Source organism: Cupressus sempervirens, chromosome 4, assembly GCF_028749045.1.
Source record: "Cupressus sempervirens isolate cs-2001-9-10 chromosome 4, ASM2874904v1, whole genome shotgun sequence".
NCBI lineage: Eukaryota > Viridiplantae > Streptophyta > Pinopsida > Cupressales > Cupressaceae > Cupressus > Cupressus sempervirens.
In genome coordinates this window covers 602448329-602465081 of record NC_143121.1, presented here as the reverse complement: position 1 = coordinate 602465081, position 16753 = coordinate 602448329, and the positions used below count along the sequence as shown (strand labels likewise).

The following is a 16753-nucleotide window of genomic DNA, read 5'->3' as shown; positions in this document are numbered from 1 at the left end:
AAAAAATATTACCACCAAATATTATATCATCAATATATATTTCATATATTAGGACCTTGTTTTCAGTTTCACTTCTCAAGTATAGGTTACTATTTTCACTTGTTCTAACAAATAATATCTTGATTAGATATGAATGAAACCTTTCATAACATGCTCTCAGTGCTTTCTTCAATCCATCTAATTTGTTGTTTAGTTTTTGTTCCAAGTGCTTATGATTTGGCTCCATAAATCCTTTAGGTTTTTCAATGTGCTAGTTCCAACCATAGGTTAGTATACTGAGAAGGATAGGGGTGAATGAGCATACTTACTATTTTCAACTTTCTTCTTTAAGATCACACTTCCTTTTAATGTGCTAGTTAGCATAGGAAGAAACTCAACCGGTCAGGGTAAACAAAAACACATCATGTGAAAATACCCACACATAACACTATTTTATCTCATGGTAACCCAGTTAGGGTAAAAAGCATGGTATGTGAGATGATCCTCATACATTTGCACTCTTCTAAAATGTGCCCAATTAAGAGCTTGTCTTGTTAAAAGATTATAATGACAATGTGAGGTGCCACCCTATAAGGGGATTTGGATGAGACCTATTAAGATATTGCTCTGTTAGGAGAAACTTGGTTTAAGGATTTTGAAATGTCACAAGTTAATGTGTCACCTTGTTAAGGGATTTTTATAAAGAACCTATTAGGGTCCACCCCTGATTGAATTTTTTGTTGCAAAGATAAGTAAACAATAGTGAGATGATCTAATAATTTAGGTACTAAACTTAGCTTGGTATAGATTCAGTTGGCTCTCTTGACTAGTTTGAAACTTTGGGCTTTACAACTTCATTCTTTGATCACTTGTGTGATTGTTTCACCTTGCTGAAGAACAAGATAATATTTTGTGTTATTTGGACTTGCTCTCCTCTTCTCAACACCCCAACCACCTTGAAGGATTGATCTCTCCTTTATCACTCTCCTTTTTCTTTATGAGATTATGCTTTAGCTTAACTCTTTTGGCTCTTAGGCTCATCACTTGGAAATCTAACCTTCTCTTCATAAAATTTGTTTCAATTTATACTTTTCTTTCTTCTTCTCTTTGGAGCTTTTGTCCTTTTCAATTCAAAATTTGAATTCTCTCTATTTTACCAACTCATCCACCCATTGTAGTGGTGTGCCACTCTTTTTAGGTTACATCATGTTTGTACAAAAGTCATGAGTTCCATTTATTTTTGGTGACTTGCATCTATTGGAAAGAATTCAAATTTTAATTCTTTAGACTGTTCCTCAATCGTTTCTCACATCACTATTAAATGTGAGATTGAGTGCACTCTTCTCCTTCTTTATGACCAAGTAGTCATGGGTATCCTACTTCATGTTTTTAATGTTGAATCATCTTGTTCCTCTATTTACTATTTCTCACACTCGTCTTCCTTCTACTTGCGTGGACTTCACTTAGCGCACATGGCATATTATACACTAAGTTGATTACCTTCTCCATTGTTCCCACTTGACTTGTCATCTTTCCTTCCTTCCCTTATGAATTGGAGTCACACATTAGTGTGCCTTATTGATTGTACCAATCTACCTATTAGATCTCTTTGCTTGTGTTGTCATCAATGACAACACCTTTGATGACTAAGTCTACCAGTTTATGTACCACTCAGTCTTCAATGCTTTTAGGAAAATAAAATATAGACCTCTTATTCTAGTATTCCATTTAGAAATACAAAAATAACATCCATTTGATGAACTTTAAATCCCTTATAAGTTTCATAAGACAATAGTATTTTGACTCCTTCTAATCTAGCTACAGGTGCAAAAGTCTCACCATAATCAATACCTTCTTCTTGGGCATAACCTTTTCAAACAACATTGGCTTTGTTCCTCATGACTTCTCCTTTCTCATTCAATTTGTTCCTAAATATCTACTTGATTCCAATTACATTCTTGTCTTTGGGTCTTGGTACAAGTATCTATAGGATTTGATGATAAAAAAATCCATAGACCCTAGATATCCTACATGCAAATAACCTATTACAAGGAAAAAAGAAAAACAGAGAGAGAGAGAGAGAGAGAGAGAGAGAGAGAGAGAGAGAGAGAGAGAGAGAGAGAGAGAGAGAGAGAGAAGGCTTTTCTCAACAAACAAGAAAATTGTATTTTCTTGTGCAAAATAGAATGAATGAATTTACAACCAATCAATCCTTATGAAGGAGATCAAAACCCTAAGAGGTAAATGACATTTAATAATTACTAATTAATAATTAAATAGAAATGTAAGGTGCATAAAGTGAAATATTAAGAAGGGAGTAAAAGTAATTTAATAAATAAAGTAATGCAACTATAAATAAAGTAAAAAAAGCAAGGAAACTACAATGCAATGCTGAAAGAAAACTTGGGTCCTAGCAATAAGGCATGATGAGGTACCTAATCATAATCAAATCTTTATGAAATAGAGAAATAGAGAAAAAAAGTGGGAAAAACCCTATTTCAAAAAGAGATAGAAAAGGATGCACAAATGAAGCATCTCAAGAGATTCTCTCAAGACCATAAGTACAATGAAAGCCCCCATGCTAGAAGCTTGAGACTCCACAACCCCCCCAAAATAGAAAAAATCCTATGTCAATAAATATATCAATATGGCTCCAATATGAATAACACAAAGGTAGTGGACAAGGATGACAAAACCCATGTATGTAAGGTGCAACTAAAAGTCCTAGCTCATGCTCAAAGGAGAAAGCATGATAATCCTGAAATGGAATCTCCAATGGAGGTGGGATAATATGTGTGTTGAATTTGTCATGTGAGAGGATATCTGTTTCCTCTGATATATCCTCAATAACTATAGTAGGTGGCTCGATGACTAGAGCTACAATAGTAGGAAATGCTGAATAGTAATCTTGCATGAGAGATGGAAACTGAACAAGAGGTGGAGGTGTAGAAGTCACAATACTAGTCTTAGGAACAAAACATAACTTCAAGCAACCTAAATTCACCTCACTGGTCTCTCATGAAGAAGGAGAGTGAGTCTCCAATAATGGAGATGGTGGACCAAATGAGAGAAGGCATATAGGAGGGAAGAATGATCAACAATCCTAGTAGCAATAATATTGTGTGTCTCACTGTCTCTAATGTACACTAAATCTTGTGCAAACTCAACTGTCTTCCCTATACCACTGTGTGTAATTTGATAAATAGAGAGAAGGTTAGAGAAAAAAGATGGAATGAAAAGTACATCATGAAATGCATAATCATCAATATCAATAGAGCCTTTCCCACATAGTCATAACAATTTTATTCTTCATCAAAATGTATGGAGTAGGAGAAGCCTCAAAAGAAGAGACAAAATCGTAAGAAGATGTCATATGGTGTGAATCACCTGAATCTAGTAACCATCTAGAAGAGGGTGGAGTAGTAGTTGCACATAGTGCATCACCCTTTCCTATATCTTTACCATCTAACTGAAATGATGATGATGAAGAAGATTTGTGAGAAGTAGAAGGAATATCAATGTTGCTCTTCTGAAGGAGAGCTATCAAATTTGAAACTTGTTTGGCATACCCCTCTAACTTCTTCTCTAAGCAATGTTACTTGTGATGATTAGGCTTATTACAATAACCAGACTTCACTCTTTTTGGTTTTGGTTTACCCCCCTTAGGAGGAGGTGACCATGATGAATTGTGAGGGATAGAATCAATCTATAACTCTCTAGAATGAGATTTATGTTTCTTCTCCTTCATCCCAAAAGATGGCTGAGCTACCAATACATAGGTTTGTGAGCCTGTGAGAGAATCCAATTAAGAGAGCTTAGCTTGCTCTTGAGTCAAACAATCACAAAAAACATCAAAGGATGGCATGGTAAATTTATTACCCAAAGAATCTTTAATAAAATAGAAGGTAGAAGAAAAAATCTAAAAGTTTCCATGAAGCTTAGAAAGAATCAGGTAGATGCACTCAGTATTAGTCTTGGTTTTCCCACAACCTTGTAATAAAGATCTCTATTGTTTAAATGTCATCAAAAACTCCTCAATGGAAGGAAAAGAATCCAATATAAGAGAGGTAAGCTCTACTTTAATTTGAAGTACCCTAAACTCATTCACTATACCAAACAAGCCATCAAGGTTGGTCCACATATCTAGAGTGGTATTGCACCCATCAAGATGAAACTATAGACTGTCAGATACCTACAAATAAATCAACCCCATTGCCTCATCCATCTTGTTCCTATGTTGCATGACCTTAAAAGGCCTCTATAAAACTAGTTGTATGAAATCTAAACAAGACCACAACCCTTTTGGCCAGAGAAGATGTGTCCTCAAGGTCTTCCATGTGTGATAGTTATAAGAGGTCAGCATTTCTAGACAAGAAGAGGTCTTGGCCATTTTTTTAAAAGGTGTTGGATTGTTTTTTGTAGGCCAAAAAATGACCAAATGTTGAAAGTACCATGTCCACTCAATATTACTCCATACTGATACCAGATCTAGAAAGTAGACAATAAATCATGCACTTTAAAAAAAAAGCACCTAAAAAAGTGTGAGTATGAGTCCAAACAAAGCCTCCAAAGTTATAAAAAATGGTATTTACAATTTTTAGAAAAATTTAAAAAAGAGATAAAAAAACCTGCACCGATGTGTAGATCATGAAATTCTACCCCAAAACAAAAAAAAATTCCTTGAAAAATAGATTTTGTATGAGGGAGATACTTATGTTTGAAAATCACCTCTGTAATTATTTTTTTCGAATAGCCACCATCGCACTTCTAAAAATAAACCCCCCTATTTTCACATAAAATGCCCAATAAATGCCAAATCTATTCTGTCAAACCCTTATTCTTCTTTTTCTCCAAACAAGAACAGGTAGGCACATGCAAGGCTCTAATATCATGTAGGGTTTGATGATGAACAAATACACAAACCTTGGATATCCTGCATGCAAATAACCCATTACAAGGAAGAAAGAAAAGTAGATAGAAGGGTTTTCTTAACAAAAAAGAAAATTATATTTGATTGTGCAAAATAGAATGAATGACTTTACAACTGATCAATCCTTATGAAGGAGATTGAAACCCAATAAGGGAAACCCCAAGAGCTAAATGATATTTAATAATTACTAATAAATAATTAAATAGAAATCGAAGGTGCATAATGTGAAATATTAAGAAGGGACAAAAAGTAATTTAATAAATGAAATTAGATTAACCTTTTACTCTAATAGTATCTATGTATTGTTCTTCTCAATTTGAATTATTCCTTCTTGCATACTTTGCTAAGACTAGTTCAACTTTCTGATCTCTAGTATTATCTTCACTCGATTGGGGATCAAAATTATGCTTGAGTTGTTCTATCTATGGCTTAGGTAATACATGATGTTTATTGGTATCTCTTTGCTATTGCTTGGTATACCTTTGAAATGACTTAGTTTGGTGCTTAGGTATAGTAGAGAATGTATCATCATTGAAATTTACAAACTTGTTGTAATCATCAGGTTCCTTTTTTCTCTCATCATCTTTCTCATCTAAAAACTCATCAATTCTAACATTTTTACTTTCAATCATTGTGTTAGTCACTTTTTTCAAACATTTGTAAGCCTTGCTCCTAATATAGTTACCTAGGAATATACTTTCATCACCTTTTGAATCAAACTTTCCATTCCTTTCATTTTTATGAATATAAAACCCACTTACAAATATTTTGAAATAACTTACATTTGGTGTATGACCATACCATAATTCATATGGCATTTTTTTGTTCTTTTATTCAATTGAAATCAGTTAAGGGTGTAAACAATTGTGATTAAAACCTCTCTCTAGAAAATGTGTGCAACTCTCTTTTCAATCAATAATGTTCTAGCACAATCAACAATGGATATTTTTCTTCTCTCTGCAAACCCATTTTGTTTTAATGTCTTTGATGCAGATAACCATCTCTTAATCTTGTGCTCAACAAAAAAGTTAGTGAATTCATCAGGCATAAACTCTTTACCTCTATTAGATCTCAAAATTTTTAATTTATTTCTAGTTTCTTTTTCAACTCTTTCCTTATAAAACTTAAAATTTCAAAAGCATCAAATTTCAACTTCAAAAACATACCTATCATTAGTCTAAAATAATCCTTAAAAAAGGTATGAATTGTCTATCTCCATAGTAGCTTGTAACTTTCATAGGACCACACAAATTAGTATGTAGATGAATGTGTCTTTCTTGAAAAACTAGACTTAGTCATCTTACTAAGTTGACATTGCTTACACTTAGCATTTTTTAGGTTTATGTAGGTTTGGTAAGCCTTTCACTTTTTCCTTTTTGCTCAATTTCACCAAACTCTCAAAATTTACATGATAGAGTCTCTTACACCACAACTATACATCTTAAATTTTTTAAAATAGGAATTTACTAATTGTAGGATCTAGCTAAAATAGGTTACCTCTAGTTTCTATCCAATACCAATCAAGTTTCCATCATCATCATCATAGATATTTTCCTTCCTTTTATGAAATTCCAACTTTTAACTTGTATTATTTAGTTGTGCAACAATCAAAAAATTGTATTTTAGTCCTTTAAACCAATAAACATCATCACATCTAATTTTATCATTTAGCATCAATGATCCTCTACCTTTCACAAAACATGGAACATCATTTCCAAGTTTAACAGTTCAATCACTAGTCATGTGATGTGAACATCCACTATTAGTGGTCCATGTATCACTTTTACTAACATGAGAAATAAGATATTTTTATTCCTCATACCTTTCTCCTTCTTGGTCTTCTTTAAAAACAACATATACTACTTCTTGTTGGAAACTATAATTGGAAAAATTGTTTATTGGAAATTTAATGACAAACAAGTGGCTGGGGGGGGGGGGGGGGAGGGGGTGTATCAAGGACTACTTAAAATTTTCACTTAGATTACTTGTGCTTTAGATTATCTAATCTACTATCATGCATGAACATAAAGCAAGAAAGAAATCAACACCATAAAAAATTAACACAATATTTGGTAACCCAGAAACCCTCCAAGGAGAAGGTAAAACTGGGGTGGGGATGACACCCACAATGCTTCTCCATTGTAGTAATAAAGTTGGTCTGTTAGGGCTTACAATTGATCACTTCTGGTGATTTACTTTGTTAGGATTATGAAGGACTATTAGGTCCACCTTGTGAAAGGATTTTACAATAAAATAAAGTATGTACTCTATTAGGAGATTCAACAAAGGACTATTAGATCCACCTAGATAGAGGATTTGACTAATTCACCTATTAGGATGAATTAGTAGGTTGATCTTTTCTTTGCAACTCTATTTGCTGAAATAGATCCTTTGAATAATATGACCACTTGACTATGATGGATAAGTATCTTCTTTTTCTTTATATTTCTTGGTATCTTGCTTACTCAATCTACTCCATATTCACTTCTTATCTTTCCACTCATTCACATATATTGTATTAGACAAAGTAATTTGGCTTCCTTATAAATCCATTAAACAATATCTCTATTCCAAGTCAGCTTCAAACTAGAGATATCATTACAATAATCAAATTATACCTTCAAGTTGGCCAAATGATGATGCTCGGGTTTCATTGTGTACTTTGGTTTTCCTCTAATGCTCAGTCAATACAATGATCTCAAGTGATACTTTGGCACTCATGTAACACTAGATACTCAAGTAACACTTTAGCACTTGGGCGACATAGAAACATGATAGCTTGAACTAGTAGCTTGGTTCATACTAAGAACTCAACTAATAATATGAACTTAGTTCACACTAAGAACTTGGATCACACTAATAACATTGATAACTTAGTTTATATTGGATGTCCTTGAACTCCTCAAGATACACTAAAACATATCGTTTGATGGAAAGATCGATTGTAGTATTAACCAACCTTCTTAGATGATTTAAGTATTTTGTTACTAATTTTATTTTATACATTTTTTCTACTCTATACAATTCTCCTTTATACATATTTCCCCCCTATACACATATTCCTCTTTTTGTACATATTTTCCCTTTGTTTACATATTATATTTCCCCCTTTGTTTTTTTTGTTAGGAATAAGGTGTCTCAACCTTGGATAATTCCTATTCTTATTTTTTTTTTTGTAAAATGTATTTCTTGCAAATAATTTTGATGTGTTGGCATCTTGAATTGTATATAAGGAGATCATAGCTAAAATGGTTATGACATGTAAGAGCTATGTTAGGAAGATTCAATGACAGGTGAAGACATGTGGCAATTGATAAATTTGAGTACTGTACAATCTACCCCAATAGTGGGGTTCAATTTTTTTTTAGGGTTCCTATTTTCTCAGATAATGGTAAAACCCTAATCAGTTACCTTTGGGAGTAACCCTAAAAGTGAAGCACATTTTATAAGCATTTTTTAGGGGTTGCAAAGAGAAGCATGCGAAAAAGTGTATTGTTGGTATTGTGAGTTGCTATTGGAGTCTTCTATTGTCACTGTTGAACTTAGATTGCAAATGTATTGTAACCTTATGTTGAAGATAATACATTGTGTGGGTTCTGGAGGGATGGGGTTGTTTTACCGAAAGGTTTTTCCCCACCGGAAAATCTTTGTGTTATGTGTGTTTTTTTCTCTATCTATTTTCTTTATGCTTGCTTGGCTGAAATATTGCTGTTTACATGATATTGAATCTATAAGTGTAAAAGATTTTAATAGGATTTGCACCATACTTCTCTTAAGAGATTAGTGTAGGAAGCTATTTCTGCACCTAAGTTTCCTTACATTTTTTACAAATTCCATATTTTACAGGGTTATGCTAAAATGAGTGAGGAAATCATAATGCACCTTAAAACTTAGAGACATAGTTTTATCCCAATTTTCTTACAATACCTTCAAAGTGTGTAGTTTAATCTGAAGTTCAACTAATAACTCCATCATGAGATCTGCAACTAAAATGTTTGTGTCATGAACTAGTGTCTTTGCATGTGCAAGATGTTTTTGCATCACATCAATGTGAGGAAGTATCATACTTAAATATCTAATACTATTGCCCTAATTATGGCTTCTTCCCTTAGTAACTCTACCTATAAGTCTGTCAAAAATATGACCTTCACAAAGTTATTGGAGCTGGAACTTGGGTCAAGTGCTAATTGACTAGCACTATTCTACAAGTCTTCATCGATATTGGTCAGTTTATCCTTTGTTTCCTTGGTGAAAATTGAAGTATTGCATAATTTTGTAAATATGAGACAACATTATTTACAACTCCCTCTAGTTTACCAATGAGAGTGGGAAATTCCACTTGATCAATGCCAATCTTCTTTGCTACATTCTCCAAAACTTTGTTTTCAAAATCTCTTTCTGCCCTTTGTAGAAGTTTATCCTAGCCATCTATATCCTTATTGAATTTATGTACAATATCAATTAATTTCTTAATAGTAGGGGCCTTATTATTTACGTCAACTTGCATTATATGTCCTTGATAACTTCAAGAACCTTTCCTCTATTGTGCCCTTGTTCTCCATTATTTGCTCAAAATATCCATTTCTTTAGTAGAGAGATTGGATTGATCCCAATTTGGAATCACAATCTTTGTATTAACACCAATCTCTTCAAAAATATTTTCTTCTTCCTTCCCTTGGCATGTGGAGAAATTATGATTTCTTTTCCTTTATATTCATCCTTCTTCTCTTCTCCATTCGATTGACTCTTGGTTTCTTCTTTACTTTGTCAACCTTTTTCCTTAGCCTTTTCTAATTTTAGCTCAATTAAGTCTTTCCTAGAGATAGTCAAGGTCTTCTATTGGGTTTCTACTTGGATGGATGGAAGACCCTCTTTCTCCTTTTGCATCCTTCTCTGCACTAGATGAAGCAATGAATTGACTTGGAGTAGAGGGTAGAGAGGAAATCACTATAGTTGCCATCATTTTTTTATTTGATTCTTCTATAGTTTTTACATATGGATCTTCATATTTTTCTATCTTATTCTCATCCTCAAAATTGGTTTTCCACAACTTTTTTGTGGACTGAACAACTTCTTCTATATTATTAGAAAAAAATTGAAATCCTTTGAATCTAGTATTCTACCTATTTTCGTGATTTGTCATGGCCTCCTTGATTTCTTCTTTTGTGAAGTGTGGCATGACACTCTTCAAATTTTTTTCTCTAATGTCCCTCTCTATTTTCATAGCATTGGTCCATCTTTGTGTTACTACCTTGAGTACAACTTTTGGAGATTGGCTCTTCAACTCATTTGGGTCATATTTCCATTTAACCATATTTTCAACCAATGCATCCTCTATTTTCTGCTCCTCCTCCTTGCCTTTGGATTCATATTTGGTATACTTGAATCCTTCCATGCCTTTTACTTCCCTCAATATTTTCAACTACTACTCAAAGGATAATGAGGGATTCTTCAGTTGAGTGATAGGAGTGTTTTCTTTCTCTTCATCATCACCTTGAAGCTTCAATTTTCTTCCAGACTTCATTGTAGTGGTGATCACAAGGGTAGCTACCTTCTTAGGTGTAGCTTTCTTGGGTGTTGTCTTGATCACTTTCTCTTTCTTCTTTGGAGGTTGTTCTTCCTCATTCTTCTTATTTAATTTATTCTTGATGGATTTTATTCTCTTCTTTCCTCTTTTCAAAATTTGAGGAATCTCTATTTCTAGATATATCTTGGTTTCGGCCTCCTCATATGTACAAAAATATGTTTCTTTAGGGCCATTTGGCTCATTCATAGAGCCTCAATGATATCCTTGGTGTCATCAACTTTTGCCTCATACCCTAAGGGTTTTACCCTTGTTTTCCTAGGTATGATTGATTGAATGTGAGTGTTATCATAGTAAACTAGGAAACAAATGTCTTGTTAATATTGCTCAACTAGTTGTTGAGGAATCCTTAACCTATTCTGCATCTTTTCCTTAAAGTTCTCAAAGTATGCATCCATTATACCATCAAAATTTTCTCCAAAATCATTTATGAAACCATTAATCTAGTATATTATAGGCATGTCATTTCTCTAGAATACATTACCCTTAGATGGAAAGAACTTTTGCACATAAAAAAATAAACATACAAGAAGAGAGCCAAGCTTACAAACATTCTTCTTAAATTTCTGAATGATTTTCATGTTTTATCCTAGTTGGCTCAACTACAACTCAGCAAGGTCAAAACATAAATTGTTCTTCACTACTTTAAATACCAAGTCATCTACTTTACAAGGTATATTGTTTGGCCTACTTGAACTATGGATCTTGTGAGCTATAACATGAATCCCAAATTTGATCTCCATGCCAGTTACATTGTTCAATTTCATGCCCCTATCATCCCATTATATTATTGTTTTGGTTATTTTGGGTCTATCCAACATTAGGTAACCCGTAACTCAGTAAATCATATTCTTAGTGATCTTAATAAGTTGATCAAGCCAAAGGACATATGAACCCTACTAAGAATGTATTTGGTCCTTTTCACTTGGAAATTTTGTGGCATATACATCACATGAGTCAAACTCTTGACTTCCAAATGTTTATGCTCAGGATTCATCACTCCATTCTCACATAATTTATTGTATGATTCATTCATCTCAAATGAACCTAATTTTTGAATAGTGCAATGATAAAATGATATTGTATCATCTATCAATAGTACCATTGGAGGAATGACTGAGTGGGCTCCCAACAAATCTTTCTACTCAGTAGTCACAAGGTAAAGCTTGAAAGTTGGTGCTTTTCATACTATATACTTTAGCAACATCTCAGAACTCTTCTTCATTGTTTCACTAGAGTTGGATGCCATAATTCTTGGTGAATAAAGAATCTACAACAAAAGATAACCTTTCTTGCAACTTTTCTTCTAACAATTCTCTCTTTATCCCTTGGGGGCTCAAAATCACTCTGCACAATCTAAATTTTGAATGCAAGCTGAAAGAATAAACCCTCAATTTCATCTTTTATGAGAAATTTCAAATTTTAGGGGCCTCATAAATGCATTAGATGATGATACAACTTTGGTGAATATCTTGAGCATTGGAGAGTATTAACATGTTGCATTCATGACTGTGTTTATCATTGATGTCAAAATAATATGGTTTCTATAAAGATAGGTTGAGCAACAAATAATGATCTTGATGGTATGGATAATGGTTTGATTGTTGAGTCATGTATAGTTATGGACATGTTCAACATAGTGTCCTGATGACATGGTTAAGTGCATAGAGTCTGAGTCAAAGACATATAGAAGATGTACCTAATATACAAAGAGCAGTTTAGAGAGAAAGTATTGGGAAAGCAATTCCTAATGGTTGTTGGCTATCTTACATCTGAGATGTAATGAAGGGATGTGTAGTCAAGCAGTGATAGAGGGTAGTTAGATGATGACACTAGCAAGTGGACAAACCTTAGTATTCCACGTGTGAAGTTTTGTATAGAATGTGAGCCAATAGTCCTATTGTAATTGTATTTAATTAAATATCTTATTATAATTATTTGGGAAAGCCTCAAGGTCAACTTAAGTAATTATTATAAAGATATGGTATAAAAGAAAGATGTTCTCCTTGATTGTAATGTGTGTTCAAGTATAGTGATCATTGTAAGAAGTACAAAGTGTGAAAAGAAGAAAAATGCTTAATGAATGTCTGTAGGTAACCCTATTAGATGCAAGATTTGTGATCTGGTTACAAGATTAGAAAGATAAAAGGTCCATTTAACATGAAAAATAAAGAGGAAGGAGCAATACATTACCATTCTATAATTCTTCAAGGAATAATACAGAGATCATTTGGATAGTGGATTCATTGGTCTTGCCCTTGAAGCTATTTGGGCATTGAGTCCAGTTATCTTCTACAACTCCTAATAGGGTTGAAATATCCTAACAGAGACTCATATGTATTGAATGTTGTAACAAACTCCTAATAGGGTCTATTCTCTAACAAGGAATATTTATATTAGTATATCATCTTATGGGGACCATCCCCATTAGGGTTTTCTCTTTGATCAAGTGTTTCCCTAGTTAACATATATGGTGTTATTAAGCATGAATATCTTGTTGTTGTTTTAGTTTATATTAGTCATATGGTTAAGTTTGTTTAAGGTTGATAATAGTTAATAGTTAGATAAATGATTCAACCACCCACCCCCCATCAATTATATCAGTGGACTATATGTTCTAACAATTAGTATTAGAGCTTCAAGTCCTTGAAAGATAATCTTAACAGCTTTGGGAGATCAATGATGAATCTTTTTAGAAAGGATGGTCCTAGATTTGATGTAGCCAACTATAACAGTTGGAAGGTGAAGATGAAAACTCATTTGCTATGCATGGGTATGGGATATTGGATCTTGACAAAGAGGTAGAAGACAATTAATAAAGAAGAAAATCTTGAAGGATGTAGTGAAGAAGAGAGACATCTATTCATGTGTAACATGAGAGAAAGAGAAGCTCTACTAAAATCTCTTCTAGAGAATGTATACAGTTAGGCAAAGTCATTAGTAACTTCTCATAAAATTTGGAAAGCTTTAGAATCTACCTTGAAGGTGATGATCATGCAAAGAGAATGAGGTTATAGAATTGGATATGTGCATTTCAAGATGCTAAAATGATGGAAGATGAATCTATAAGAATTTATACTAGCATAATATTAGAAACGGTTGCAGGAATTCAGTCTCATGGTGGAACCAAGGGAGATGATGAAGTCATTATGAAGATCTTGAAAATTTTGACACCACCATTCAATTTGATAGCTCAGATGATTAAGCTATTAATGCCCTGCACTAAGGATTTCACAAAGGAAACATTGCTTGGAAGATTAGAATCAGTAGAAGTAGATTTGAGATAGTCTGGCTGTTAGAAGTTGTAATCTTTCCTTGGTGTGCTTATAAACCAAGGTTAGACCTTCTTCCTTTATTGTTGTAATATATTAGGATATAAGCCAAGGTATCCTAATATATTTCTTTTTTGTCCTTTTTCCACTACATCTTATTTCGTCATCTAGTGGAATATGTGAGGACAAATATATATTGTAATTTCTAATTTTAGATTATTCCTCCTTAAGAGGAATCTCACACTTGGCCTCACACACTTATGAATGGTGGCATTCATAGACATGGGAGTTACATTCTAACTCCTCTCTCTCATCTCTATTTAAGAGATGACCCTCCTCTCTCATTCAACAACAATGAGGCTTCTTCCTCTTCTCAAGTATTGTATGAGCCATAGCTCTCTTGCTCTCTCTCTCTTTCTTCTTAGGCTTTTCATGCCTCATTCATAATGTCACGAGGGGTTTTCTTTGCTTTCCCCTTTCCAAATATCTTGTCTCATGGTTTTGGAGCTTGAAGCTTTCTCTCTCCTATTTTATGGTAATATCTTTTCATGCATTTACTCACTTAGATTCTTTCCTGGTATTGCTTATTTACATATTTCTTTCTCCATTTCTAACATGGTATCAGAGCAGTTTAATCTTTGTTCTGAGTGTTTGCATGAAGGTACAATTTGAAGGAGACTCTTGAGAGAGATTTCACTAATTTCTTCTTTAATCTTCTTAAGTTGGAAGAAATTAATTTTAATTTGTGTAGGTTACTTCTTATTTTCTTTTAGTTTTCATCTAACCCCCTTTGGAAGGCTTGCTGCCAAAGGGTTTTCCTTTTAAGCCACTCTGTGCTCTCTTGATATCTGTCTTGCCTATCCTCCCTTCTTTTTTTGTATGAGGATGGCATTTGTCATTGCAGATTTTTTTAAAAATTCTCATGGCTTCTTAGATTGCCATGTACCATAATATCTACTATATTTTTATATTAATCCATACATTATATCTAATTCATTATGATTTTTTTTATATTGCTCATAATGGCAGTCAAAGAATTCACGTTGACCATATTTTTCACATTTTTAAAAATTTTACTGCTGGCCGGAGCCCCACACATTGGCCTCCTCAATGGTCTGAAGAGTGTTCTTGTTTGCATTTGGAGTTGGGAATTTGGGTGTAGATTTTAGATTGCAATTGAGAGAATAACAAGTATTTGGGGTTTGATCCATGGTAGGCTCTGAGATGGCATGTGAGGATTTTGTGGAGAGTGTGGGGGTTTCAGAGGGGTTCATGGATTGTCCATCATACTGCGGTTCCGCTCCTTCATTTGGATGGCTCAGTCTGAGGATCTCCTTTAGCAAAGATTGTGTGGCTGTGCTTGCAAAGCTCGAAGGCTGTAGAACTATTGTTCTTTAGTTTTCAACTTGGCCTTCCTTGTAACTAGTAACAGGTAGTTCTGGCTGCATATCATTTGGAACAAGCTTACTACAGCATCGTTACAATGATTAGCCGTTGATTGTAAAAGCAACTAGTCATGATTTTTGCACAGAAAAAAACCCATCAAATGACACACTTCCAAAAGACTGTTACAATTGTGGTGTGAACATAATTATTATGGAATGTCAGGCCCTTCTTGCATACATACTAACGATCCTGTGTAGATATGTCGAACAGTAATGTGCCTCACAGAATCATAAAGGAAACACAGTGTTTGCTCACAGAGCCAGCACCTGGTATAAGTGCCTCTGCATCCGAGGATAATTTATGATATTTCAATGTGATGATTCTTGGCCCTGCTCAGTCCCCATATGAAGGGGGCTGTTTCAAGTTGGAATTATTTTTGCCTGAAGAGTATCCAACGGTAGCACCAAAGGTTCACTTTCTGACAAAGATTTACCACCCCAACATTGACAAGCTTGGTCACATATGTCTGGATATTCTGAAGGATAAGTGGAGTCCTGCTCTTCAAATTCGAACTATTCTTCTGAGCATACAAGCATTGTTGAGTGCACCAAATCCCGATGACCCACTCTCTGAGAATATTGCAAAGCATTGGAAATCAAATGAAACTGAGGCTATGGAAACAACGAAAGAATGGACTAGGTTGTTCCCGCTGCTACCCACCAGAAATGGTTTGTGGAGGCACTCAATAATCCGCCTGTGAATCAGGGGGTTTCCACTAGATCTGATTGTGGGTCGGGATCTGATGCCTCCGCTTGGGTTAACAACATGAACACAGGAAGTACTCTGCCTTTTCCTGGTATAGCCTCATATAATTTTTTTTTCCCTCAATCTGCAGTTGCTGGTCTTTTATTTTCAGGTTCTTTTTTTAGATGATTTCTTGTTATGGTTAGAATTATGGTGAGAATTTTTAAAAGTAGAATCAGGCTGATTGCTGCTCACTCACCTTTTGTCAGTATGCTATGACATATCTCTACTATTCCTAGTAACCTTTTTTCTTGTCTTTTCATGCAAGATTTTTTTTAGCTCTTGACAGAAGCATCATTTATTTTTATTATTGCCTCTTGTCAACCTATTTTTGGCATGTAATCATTCATTGTCACACAAGTGCCATATTTTATTTTAAATCTCTCTTACTCATTACAAGCTTTTATTCAAACTTTTTTTAGAAAAGTTTTTTAACTCTTTTTAGTATATTCTTATCTGCCAGATCTGACCTCTATCATTAATTACTAATTTTTTTTTAGTTATATCTTTCTTAATGTTTTATTTCAAAAAAATTCTTTTTGAATCACTTTCCATCGTGAAGGCATAGTATGAGAAAAATGGGGAGATCTTTTCTTGCCCCATGACTTTATGTTCTTATTACTTTGAGGTTATATTTTTGAACCAAGGTAAATATTGTGACTTTTTATAAATTGTGACTTTCCAAAATATTAAGGTGATTATTTTCTTTAACCAATCTATTTTCGTATATTTATTTGAGTATATATGGGGGCCCACATAAATGCCCAGATAAATATATAATTTATGACTATAATGATT

At 33.8% G+C, this 16753-nt stretch overlaps 1 pseudogene; it reads left to right on the top strand.

Moving 5' to 3' along the window:
* Positions 1–15404: 15404 nt before the first annotated feature.
* On the top strand, positions 15405–15911 carry LOC149562661 (ubiquitin-conjugating enzyme E2 36 pseudogene; annotated as a pseudogene).
* The last annotated feature ends 842 nt before the right edge of the window (positions 15912–16753 follow it).